At 31.8% G+C, this 13,196-nt stretch overlaps 1 pseudogene; it reads right to left on the reverse strand.

Moving 5' to 3' along the window:
- Window positions 1-1,434: 1,434 nt before the first annotated feature.
- On the reverse strand, window positions 1,435-12,960 carry LOC120070147 (annotated as a pseudogene).
- Between the last annotated feature and the right edge of the window lie 236 nt (window positions 12,961-13,196).

The following is a 13,196-nucleotide window of genomic DNA, read 5'->3' on the forward strand; positions in this document are numbered from 1 at the left end:
GTTGAAATGGACTTCATTATCAGGATTCTTCTTCTTCAGCTCATCCAGTAACTACAGAAGAATTGGAAAGATTTAGAATTTAACTTCAACTTAATAAGTAAAGTTACTGCACACAGTAAAAGTTAGCAGCAGATCTCGGCCAGGCGTATGGAGGGTCCTCCAAGCTGCATTTTCTCCATAATAATGTTGTGAGTTGTCGATAATAAACTCTCCCTTCGCATCCTTTCGCTTGTCGATACTCCTGTGGTAGTCATATCCATGTCAATAGTTCCTGAAAGTTTATTGCAAAGAAGCAAAATTGAAGTTAGGATATGAGTTAAGAAAACACACATCACAACACATAAGAACAATATCAAGTTCTAAAACAAAATTCTCTTAAACCTAACTTCTAGCAGAGAGCCATACCTTGAACATGTAAATTTACACAACACAAATTAAGCACCTACCTTCAAACGATGTTTTCCAAGAGGAGGTCGTAATTCTCCATATGTTGTGGGTAATACTTTATCATCAGATGACAAGTTTAAGAGTTTTAACAAATCACCTGTGAGACAAGTGCTATTAGAAACTAATAGAAGAATTTTACTTCCCACAAGTAAATCAAATATTTGCAATTATGGAGACCATGCTGCTGTATTCATAGTGCTACTCACAATGCTACTTTCCTGTTGTGTACATGCATGCCAAATTAATGGGTTAGATGTATAAGAGAAACCACAAAGCATACACACTTATCAATATCAGATCAATAACAATTAAATATTTCTCTGAAACTTTGATGATTATTGACCTGATATTGATAGTTGTATGCCTTCTATGGTTTCTTTTATACATCTAGCCCATTGATTTAGAAAATATAGAGAGCACAAGTGTGAACTAAGGCATCATCAAATAAATGAAACTAGCATTATAGACTAACCAAGTTTAGGGAGCATTGCACTAAGAGTCTCTGGATCAACAGAAACTGAACATTCATACATATGTTGATTTCGGAAAGAGTGATACAAAGGAGAATACGTTGATGATCTCTTTGGATCCAACAAAGAAATGCATACAGAAAGTGAATGCACAAGGCCAAACTTTGAAAGTGAATCTTCCAAAGCATGATCAAATACCCTTGCAACAAAACTGCATAAGAAGTGATTGATAAGTCAAAACAATGATGACATATCTACATACTACCATAAAAACTGAAAAATAAAGAAGTGGTTCTTGGTCAACCTGGGGCTATAAAGTTTGGCAGCAAGAAAAGATGGGGCATTACGGGCTATAGCACATAATGTTTCTGTCGCATTTGCATGAACCTCAAGCAGACTCTGATCCAAGGAGAAAAATTAATATTATAACCATAATCACATTAATATAATCATATGAAAGGCCAAATGTTAATGAAACTTCAATTTGTCATGCACATTGAAACGTACTATAATGTGATCAGGATACAAAAAATAGAAGTGCCAACTCATACGTAACAGTAACACAATCAAGATAACCAGATTCTGTCAGATTGCAAAAGTAATCTCCATTCAACAGAATGAATGCATAATCTGATTATATGAAACAGGTTTAGCCAAGTAAATATACCTTATCCGGTGTCATGTCAAGCTCTCTCTTGAACACTTCACACACTTGATTGTACGGGGATACTGGACATTTGTTCAACATATATTCTCTTATTATCTGGACATATTCTTGGGGCACCAAATACTCCATGAATACAACTTCCAATAATAAACAGATCATGTCTTCCACCTATGAATTTATCCACAAATAAGAATCACAATACCAGAACCAGACTTTCATAGAATACTTACACCAAGCCATCATTTCTCTCATTCACAAATATCATATTAGTACTAATTTCATTCACAAAGATCATGGTTAGATAAATTTACATTCATGCCCATTGGGTCCGAATTACGTTGATCTCTCCTTGCGTATGTGCATCTTTTGTATTGAACTACAAAAAGGAAAAAAAAAGAAGATAAATTCAACATAAGTTTACGTCCATTTATTAAATTAAAGCTAGCACTATATAAAAAATAAATAATTTATGTACAAAGCTAGTAATGGGAGTAGTAGGATTATGCACTATTTCATATATATACTTTTGCACATAGTACCCGCATCCTACAGAATCTAGTTGACGAGGGCACTGCATATTTCCTTTGAGGACAGAGTAGTGTGTAATCATGTATAGTTAGATCGATACATAGCCCAGAGCTTTTGATGTCTTTAGTAAAAGGTTTCATATCCTTGGCTCCAGGCTCAAGGTGATCAGTTTTTTTGTCCTGATAACCCAGTATCGGTGGCCCACTCCCACTAATCCAAAGGGCACCTATGCCCGCCCCAAGGCTGAGACCCAGAAGACATAAGAATTTTTCCTTATTTAAGCTCACTGTTCAACACTAATTGTGCATTTGATAGACAATTGAATGCTAAATCTAAAAAGCCTAAGTCATTATCCAAAATTTTTGTTCAACGTAACTAGCAAGCACATGAACAGTAACTTTGTCTAATGCCTTAAATAGATATTGAGGCAAGAATCATAACTCCTACCAGCAGGGTCAACTTCATCAGATAGTTTTTTTCCTTATTTCAGGCAAATTGTCCTCCTCAAATCGCTCACGACCTTCAAGAATTATACCAAGATATCCGTACACATTGCTCTGGATCTTCAACTTAATAATTTCACGTTCATCTTTAGAGAAAGGTGCATCCTTATATAGAATTTTAGCCTACAAAAGCATTTAGGAAATGAGATTGCCAACTTGATTGGACTACTAAAGATTTGCAATCAAGGAGTGCAATGCAGACAAAATTGAGATTACTAAAGAAATCTATAGAGTACACACATTATCTCAGAGATAAAATAAATGGAGCACCATTTCTCATAATATAACCACCAATGGAACTGTCCAAAGACAATCTAGTGATATTGGTACGATGTACCATATACTTAATTGACCAATTAGAGACTACCTGCTTGAATATAGTACTTGTCCTAGATCCATCATAACCAACTAAAAGGAGCTTTTGAAGAGCAAGGTAGTCAGGAAAAGTTCTGTAAATAAGGTTGTTGTCTGGTTCCCCAGAACAAGTTGAAGATTTAGAAGGAACCGATAGTGATAACAAAACACAGACAAGCTTTGTTCCAGCCTAAAATGTAATCAAGAAGTTAAAAACAAGTATATGACCAGTTATAGCTACATATGTAAGCTAAAATCAAAATTAACTGTCTATTTGCACAAGATAGTACCTTCCCCNGCTAAAATCAAAATTAACTGTCTATTTGCACAAGATAGTACCTTCCCCTATATGTACCCTTTGGTGTTCTTCTGACCCTCCCTTGGTACGATCCATCCTCATTGACCCAAAATTGTGGATTACCAGGGCATTGAACTCCAACCAACTACAACGATCAAATATTCCCTTTTAACTTTAGAAGTTTATGCTAGAGACAAAGGTTACAGTACAAAATTTACCTATAGCATCCGGAGCTTTACTTTTGTAATTTCTCGGCCATTTATAAAAATCTTTGTATTTCCATTGCTAGCATCTGCCTTAATAGGCTCACCGATGTTAAGATGAGGAGTAATCATCTTTGAAGGTTTCTATCCTTTCTGTCAAATAGATTAGAAAGTTTAATTGCATAACCAAGAATTACGTCTTGAAAATAAAAGAAAAGGAGGAAAACTCAATGTAACAAGATTCACCTTTCCCCATAGACCAAAAACTTTGTCATACCAATAATTTCCTGGTTTTAGCTTATTTGGTAGGTTGGGGCAGGTATGTAGCATTGTAAGCTCCTCAAAAGATAAAGGTTCCCCATTCACACAAACATACTTTGGTGGCAGTTGATTCACCTTATAACACTTCTTAGCCTTCATAACCTGTCGAATCTCCAACTCATTCAGCAGTCTCTTAAGCATTCTGGAACATTTTCCCAAATTTTCTCGCTTAGACTCATCAATAGGAAAACCTATGCAAGTAACACATTTGCGACCTTCAGGCATTGAACCCATAGCTCTAAGCACACAGTTGCTACAATACTTGGCATCACACACGATACAGACCTCCTTTTCAGTAAACCGGTTCCCCTTGGAGCATCGATAACAAGATCCTGTCTTTCCTTTTCTTAGTGGTTCTCTTCTCATTCGTAATGTTTCTGGCCCATCCTGACTATACTCTTCATTATATGTATAATCAGACTCGGGGTCAAGAAATGTTGCAGCTGACCGCCTACCATCACCACCTCCCTCATTTACAACTTTATAGATGAAATGCGGGGAGATGGATAGTCTGTACTCAGTATTGATTCTGTGGAGACCCAGTCAACTTGGTTTATATCATTGAAATCTGTGCTTTCCTTCCTACAATTTAAAGCTATCAAAGAACCTGAGCTTCGCTGCGATTTATTAAAGTTTCAAGAAAACTCTATCGTGCAAGAGCTCCCAGCGTCACCTAATAACTCAGAAGAATTTCCTTGACTAATCGATGAGCAGGCAAAAACCATGCAGAGGCAGATGGTGTTGGAGGTGATTTTTGTGGACAGGTAGATCTCAGCGGCTTCAAAGATTTGATTTAGGGATATGTCGGTGGTCCCTTCGATGACGAGAGTGAATAGAGGGGAGTGCAAGTTGAAGAGGCGGCGGATTTAGGGATTTAGGGATATATTATTTAATAAAATAAGAAAAAAAACATTACACCTTTAATGTCGGTTTTAAACTGACATTAAAGCCCATCTTCAATGTCGGTTTAAAACCGACATTAAAGATCCATTTTTTTAAACCGACATTATACATCCAATTTCACTATTTTCAACCGACATTAAAGCTCGAATTTCTTCTAGTGTTGTGTCATTGCAGTCTAGATTTCTGAGTCAAGAATTGTTGATTTTTTGTAGGTTTGACTTCATATTGTGAGGATAGATGGAAAACCATTTTTCCACCACAATTTTTGAAGTAACAACCGTATTAATTTATCCCACCATTTGATTCTATGATTAAGTAATTCCAACAAAAGATCCATGCCAGATGAAAATAATTTGAAAAATGTAGAGTTAAATTAAAAGAATTTGAGAAAATATTATTTGAAAAGTATTTAAAACTTTCAAGAATTGGGTATGGCAGGATGGTTTCATTAAGGTCAAATATATCCCACCAATCATTAAATCATAATGGAAAATTTTGAATACATGTTTTGTCAAACATTATGAACCAGAAATGATTAAAATCGTTTAACCAAAACATATTGTACCAAGCATTTTGATAATCGATGTAAGAATAAGTTTATGGAAGAAATTGATGAGGAAATCTTTTTTCAATATAAATACTTTGATTCCATTTGGTTGGAGTTAGGACACGAAGAATCCTAACTTTTGAAAAGTCAAATATGTTGGGGTCGTCTTTGCTTCTATTATGAATGATTTCAATTGAATCGGTATCAACAAGAATAAATTCATAGAATAAAAAAAATTTTTGTGGATGACTTGGAATGAAATGAAAATTTGATGGAAATGTTTTTTGGATTGTTTCAAGAATTGGGCTACCTAGGAATTTCGGCTCAAGAGTTATGATAGATGAAGTTTAGGTTTTATTATGATAAGAAGTAGATGAAGATGGTCGATAATTAAAGGTTTTGTTTGAGGGTATAACTTCTGAATTTTGAGAATTTGAGTTTGTAATGGCTTGGACGTAAGTGGTGGGAAGAGTGGATGATTCCTCACTTTTGATAGGAGAAGAGTTTATTCTCAAGGCAAAAGATCTTGAAGGGATGAATTATCCCAAAATATGAAATTTATTAAATAATGGTATTGGTTGAGGATTTTTCCCTTTTCGATCTTTCATTGCTTATGATGATTCTCCTTTGAGAAATTGAAACACTTGATAGTATGAGGTTTTGGTTTGTGGAGGTGTTGATCGTTGTTGTTCTTGATCACGATCATTCTTTTCTTCTTTCTTGTAAGTATAACTCATTCTTTCTTTTCTTTCTCTCTTTCACTCTTTTTTTCACTCTTTCCTTGAAGAAATTCTCTCTAAGATAATCGGTAAGGGAGTTTGTACTTCCTTTTATGGCTTCAATTTTGAAGTCAAAATAAGAAAGTATTGCTTGTCATCTGACAAAAATTTATCGAGAAACCAGATTTTTAACCTCCTTTTGTAAAATATCTGTAGCTGTTTTGCAATCAACACGTTTTAAAAAACTTTTGTTGATTGAATCACTTTGAAATTTGTTTGTACATATTTCCTTTTTAATGGTTGAATATTTTTTTTGCGATTCTAGCCAGGTACTCGAATGATATCTAACTAGTTGTTCTTGACCATTGATGGATTATTTGAGAATGGCACCATATCCTATATCTGATGCATCTGTTTCTACAATGAGTGATGCATGTGGGTTGATGATGGATAAATATGAAAGACTCTTGACTAGACCTTTGATAGTTTTAATGATGCATGTATGTTGATGAGTCCATGAAGGGGGAGATTTCCTAAGTCTTTGATACAAGGGTTCACATGTTTATCTTAAATTTGGAGTAAAATCGGAAATATAATTTAAGCAACCTAAAAATCTTTGTAATTAATTTTTATTGGTGATTTCATCTGGAAATTTGTTAGCAAATTCTATCGATATTTGTTAGCAATAAGGTCTTTGACGAGTTTAGATTTTTATAAACACAACCCTTGACGAGTTTAGATTCTGATAGTCACAACCCTTGATGAGTTTAGATTTTGATAAACTCATCAAAAACCTTAAATACATCAACATCAAAAGTTAATACCATTAATAAAACCCTTGGTGAAAATCATTCTGACATACACGAACTAGAAGACAATTTTGATCATAACCTAGAAGAACAATTTCAGAACCTTACTCTTCAAAAGATAACAAATCCTAGATATCCAAAATTAAGAAATTATTATTCCAGACCTTCTCTCCCTGACATGCGATATGAAGAAAGACAACAATTAACTCAAACTCAATATACAGTAAATGGCATCTATGAATGGAATATAGATGGTATGACTAAACTTCTAATTTTAAATTTAATGCATGAGACGACCTTAGCTGCCATTGTTTACAAGATACACCAAAATACAGACTACCAAATTGCTCAAATACTAATTTTCGGATTCATTGGAAATTTAAAAGGATGATGGGATAATTGTGTATCCTCAAGTGACAAAATAAGAATATTAACTTCCATTAAAATTGAACAAAATGGCTCAGGAATCAATCAAATACAGGACGTTGCTGCAACTTTGATTTACACCATTACAAAAAACTTTATAAGAGAACCCATCCAATTTTAAGAACAAAGTTCTAAAATACTTTTTAACCTTACTTGTCCAAAACTTTAAGATTTTAGATGGTACAAAAATGTTTTCTTAAACAAAGTCTACACCCGAACAGACTGCAATAATCAATATTGGAAAGAAAAATTCCTCTTAGGATTACCAAAATTGTTTGTCGAAAAAGTACGCCAAACAATAAGACAAACTTATCATGGTACAATTTTTATCGATAATCTAACCTATGGTGAACTAATTAACTTTATAAACAATGAAGGTTTAGCTTTATGCACCTACCTTAAATTGAAAGTAAAAATGAAAAATGAATTTCATAAGCAAAAGCAAGAACTTGGATCCTTTTGGGTATAATATGGTTATGAGAAAATCAAACTCCATCAGCAAGAAAACAACCCAAGAAGTTTGGAATTTTTTTTTTATAGAAAACCTTATAACACTAAGGATATTTTCAAAATAAAAGAAGAGAAAAGAAATTACTTGTTATAAGTGTAGACAAAAATGAGACAGCTCCCAACTGTCCTATGAAAGGGAAATTAATAGCTTAGAAATAAAAGAATATTTAAAAATTCAATTATTTAATTTATTAATACCTTCAGACCCTTTCTCTTCATCAGATAACAATGAAAAATCCTCTTATGACCAAATTTTTGAAATCGAACAAAATACTGATAATTCTGATTATGAAACACTTGTGAAAATGAAATCGGAACATGTACATGCAATAAAACTATAAATGTCATTTCAAAAAATCAAGAAATTCTTTTTGAAGGCATTAGTCAAATTAAAGATCCACAAATTAAAAAAGAATATTTTGAAAACTTAAAGATCTTATTATAGAAAAAAACCTAAACAACAAAGTTTCCAACATTACAATCTTAAAGAGAGAACTTCTAGCTTTAAACTAAAACAAAACCAGTAACTATTTCTGATCTTCAAAGGTGAATAAATACAATAAAAGAAGAAATATGTAACATTAAAAAATAAAATTCTCAAATTAAATTTGAACTCTTATCGCTTCAAACTCAACAAATAATTGATCAACCTTCTACTTCTGAAAATCCTAAAAACATTGACATTGATAACAAAACCAATGAAATTTTTCATGAATCTTTTATTAATCTTATCAATAAAGTTCAATTACAAAAATGGTACTCTAATATTAATTTTGTCATAAATAAGGAATATCATTTAACTTCTAAGGTCTTAATCGAATCAGGGCTGATCAAACCTGTATACTAGAAAGTTTAATACCTACTAAATACTTTGAAAAAACCCTAGAAAAATTACATGGTGCCAATGGTCAAATATTACAAATTCGCTACAAACTCTCTAATGCACCTATTTGCAATCAAGGATATTATTTTTAAAATACCTTTATATTAGTTAAGGACTTAGATGAAGAAATAATAATAGGAACTACCTTCCTATCCCAACTTTATCCATTTGAGAAAGGAATAATTTCAAAGATTTTATATCAAAATATTACCTTTAAATTTGTAAATTCCATATCCACTAAAACAATACATTCTATTCAACATTCCTCAATATTTAAAACTATTAATTCTATCAAAAGAAAGACACAACAAATACAATTTCTAAAAGAAGAAAGAAATCATAAAAGAAATGAAAAACAACTAGATGATCCTTATATTCAAAACCAAATTAATCAATTCAATGAATTAATTGAAAAAGAAATATGTACTTCTATTCTTAATGCCTTCTGGAAAAAAAAAACATATTGTCAGCCTGCCATATATTAAAGGTTTTCATGAATAAAAAATTCCTACAAAAGACAGACCTATACAGATGAATGTCAAACTATTAAAATACCGTCATAAAGAATTTCAAGAACTTTTAGAAAAAGGATTCATACGACCTAGTAAATCATCCTAGAGCTATGTAGCTTTTTATATTAATAATCAAGTAGAAATAGAACGAGGAATGTCTCGTCTTGTAATCAATTACAAACCTTTAAATTTTATTTTAGAATGGATACGTTACTCCATAAGAAACAAGAAGGGCTTAATCAATCGAATACAAAATGCCTTAGTCTTTTTAAAATTCGATATGTAATCTAGATTTTGACAAATTCAAATTGCTGAAAAAGATAATTATAAAATAGCATTCAATGTTTCATTTGGACAGTATGAATATAATGTAATGCCATTTGGACTAAAAAATGTCCCTGTGAATTTCAAAATATAACGAATAACATTTTTAACCTATATCAAGAATTTACCATTGTTTATATTGATGATATTCTAATCTTTTCACAATCCATAGAACAACATTTTAAACCTTTAAAAATATTTTGCAAAATAATTAAATAAAATGGTTTAGTTGTTTCTCTACCTAAAATAAAATTATTTCAACAAAAAAAAAATAAATAAGGCTCTTAAGATATGATCAGTAGAATTTGCTAACAAATTTTCAGATAAAATCACCCATAAATATATATATATATAGGAAGTATATAATATATTCTTTGACTTTTAAAGTATTTAATAGATTTCCAGTTAAACTTCTTTGTTTTTAATAGGTTTTTTAACTTTTAGAAATCTGCAGTTAGTGATACTTAATTTTATGTCTAAAAAAGTCTGTAAGTTCTTAACCTATTAGACAATTTTTTAGGCAAAAGCACAAACAACACCAACCAATAGAACTACCTAAGACCTCCTCATAACAAATGATGGGAAAACATAATAAAAAAAAAACACCTTTCCAAAACAAAAAAAAAACAATCTTGAGAGGAGGTCAAAGATGCAAAGCATAAGTATATTTGTTATCCTCTTGAGGGATGTGACAAAAAAAAAACAATATTAATGGAGTTCCCAAAACAATGTCCTCGATAATGATTCCAATGCTCACAAAAGAAATTTCATCCCTATCAAGAACTCAAATAACCTCTAACAAATTAGGCTCCACGATAATCGACGCATTCTCACCCGACCACCCCAAAGTAATTGCTTTCAACCCTTCCAATAAGACTAACTTTCAACAAGCTCACACCCCAATGCTTTTGACTAAACTTACAATATCACGAAAGAGCTCTGCCTCTATAGTCATGGATGATCCATCTATGCTCACCTCTTACTGGTTTTACTTCTGACAACTATTTGCAGGTGGAGATCAACTCGATCAAGAGAAGACTGTAAAAGGGCCCTGAAGCAATATTACAAGCGGGATCCCTCAGGGAGCCGTCGGCACCTAAAAGTTTCGACATCTAGCAGTGAATCGACATTTTCTAAAGTTAATAAATTTATTAGACACCAAATTAAAAAGTCTGGACAATAAAAACACAAATTGAGAATTTAAGGATCTACTAAAAACTTAAAATAATTTAAAGATCTCACGTCCTAAAAGTTTAGATACCTATTAAACATAACCAAGTTGGAGTCAAATTATTTTTTTTACCATATTTATATAATCTTTGAATTCTGGACAGGAAAATAGATAGTAAATCTCAAAATCTTGATTGAATGAGTTCAAATCATAGTGGTCACATATCTAGAGATGTAATATCCTACTAGCTATTTTAAACAAATGTAAAATCAAATATAATATAATCGCACAATTAAGTAATCTTTTAAGACAATTACACGAATAATATAAGAAATAAAAATATAAAAATCACAGCTTGTGAGTCAAACCTTTATTTTTGGATCATGCCAAATGCATCCTTAGACATCTAGCCCACTTTGAACTTATCCAACATAAGAATAAGCTATAGTTAAAATGAAAATAATCGAAAGAATGTTATTAATTTATTGTTGTTTACTAATAATTGTCTGAAATTGCAATCAGAATCTCATTGATTGATATTATTTACTAGAGACAACTGAAAATTAGAATAGGGTTAGAAAATATTAAAATTTAAGACTTTTTCATATTATTAACTAATTAAAATGCACTTTCTAAGAAAATAATTAAAATGCATTACTAAACAATAATCTAATATAATATTTAATTAAAGTAATATAAAAACAATCCTAGTTTATTTGATAGCAATGTTAATATTAAAAATAATAACTAATTTAAGTAAAAAAGATTAAAATAATTTGTTGTTAAAAATATAGGCGAATTTTATTTGTATATATTATCTAACACAAATATTTTATTTTAACACACTTTATACTAATAATTAAATATTTAACCAATTAAACAAAAAAAAACTTTTATAAAATGATTAGACTTAATAAAAGAATAATAGATAAGTATGCTTTTGTTTTCCTTAAGAAAGTATATATTTATATCTAAAAAAAATATTGGTAATGAAAATAAGAGAGGGTGAAAAAAATTGTTACATAGTAAATAAAAGGGTTGTGGATCAAAAAGGATACTTAAGAACATTAAAGGAATTAATCAAAATGTGGTTAAGCACATAATTAAAAAAAATGATTGAGGGAAGTTTATGAAATAAAGAAGGATGAATCACAATAATATCGTAAGTCAGGAAAGATGTCACAGACATAAACAACGACAACTGGGAGAGATAAGAGAAAGATAGAAAAAACAGAAATTTGTTAACCCAGTTCGGTATAATCACACCTACGTCTAGGAGGCTCTACGCCTATTATGTATTTTAGTTCCACAGCATACACTTCAACTAAAATTACATAAAATTCGCTTACACATAATTGAATTACTAGTGAGCAAGTTAGGCTCCCCCTAATGTCAGAACTCTCTTCAATGAGTCTGCAGAATTAGGCTCCCCTTAAAACTGTTGTTGTAGCAATGGTCTCACCTTTTCTTCACCTTCAAATGAATAACCACTCATATGATGTCTTTAACAACTCTACAAATGATTGCTTTTGAGAATGTCTGTTTAATTTCACGAAGGTAATTCACGTATGTTTAATTTCACGAAGGTAATTCACGTACAATCCCACAATTTCTTCACCAAAGTTTTTCAGACAAGAAAGCTCTAATCAAAGTGTATAGTCGGTTGACCTCAAACATCCCACGAAGCCAAATAAATATATCTCATTCATAAGGTCAATAGGTTATAACCAGAAACAACAAAGAAGGAAAAAATCTTCCAGCAGATCACCATCGATAAGGAAAAGATTTTACAAAAGTTAGAGACAAAGAATCCAACATAATAAAAGAAAATATTATTTGCCAACTACAACAATAACGAACTCCTCTTTGGTATAAAATTTCCTTTTATGGCAAAAAAATTGGGTAGAAATGAGAAGAAACCAAACACTTCATTAAGAGATCACAAATTACAGTTCGAGCAATAATAGAAACAACATAATTCAAAACATCAAAACAAACCAACACCAACCAACACAAAACTACATAATTATCTCCCTCTTTTGCCAAGAAGAAAATCAATAAGACGAAAGAGGATCCACACCAGATTGAAGAAGCCATAAACTAAGAAGATGAACCAAGGCATCAATTTTAGCACGACGATCAATCAAATCACGAATAACAGTGGTCAGCGAGCGAATTCAATAGACAAAATCCGTAGGATGCGAGTACCCAACTTAATGGAAAGCAGTAGACCACCTTTAGGTATCTGAAGATCCTCTGGAAGAGGAATTTCAGAGGCTTTGGGAGGCCGAATATTGTGTACAATGTCAGGAACATGAGTGCCTTGAAAGATTTTGTAGCTGAGATTAAGGAGCTTAGAAGTCATGGGACCAAGAATTATTGGGCACTAAGATAGAAAAATATCAGAGAGAAGTCTCGGAAGCTTGATGACAAATGAATCAACATGCTTTAAAAGCTGATTATACAAAAAAAAAAAATCCAAAATTGAAAGTAGACATAGTATCAATTTGATATAAAAGACTTGCCAGGGAAGGGGAGAGATTGGAACCGTGTGTAAAAGGACACCAATTTATAATGCCAATGCAAACAGAATAGCATATT

Source organism: Benincasa hispida, unplaced genomic scaffold, assembly GCF_009727055.1.
Source record: "Benincasa hispida cultivar B227 unplaced genomic scaffold, ASM972705v1 Contig970, whole genome shotgun sequence".
In the NCBI taxonomy this organism is placed as follows: domain Eukaryota; kingdom Viridiplantae; phylum Streptophyta; class Magnoliopsida; order Cucurbitales; family Cucurbitaceae; genus Benincasa; species Benincasa hispida.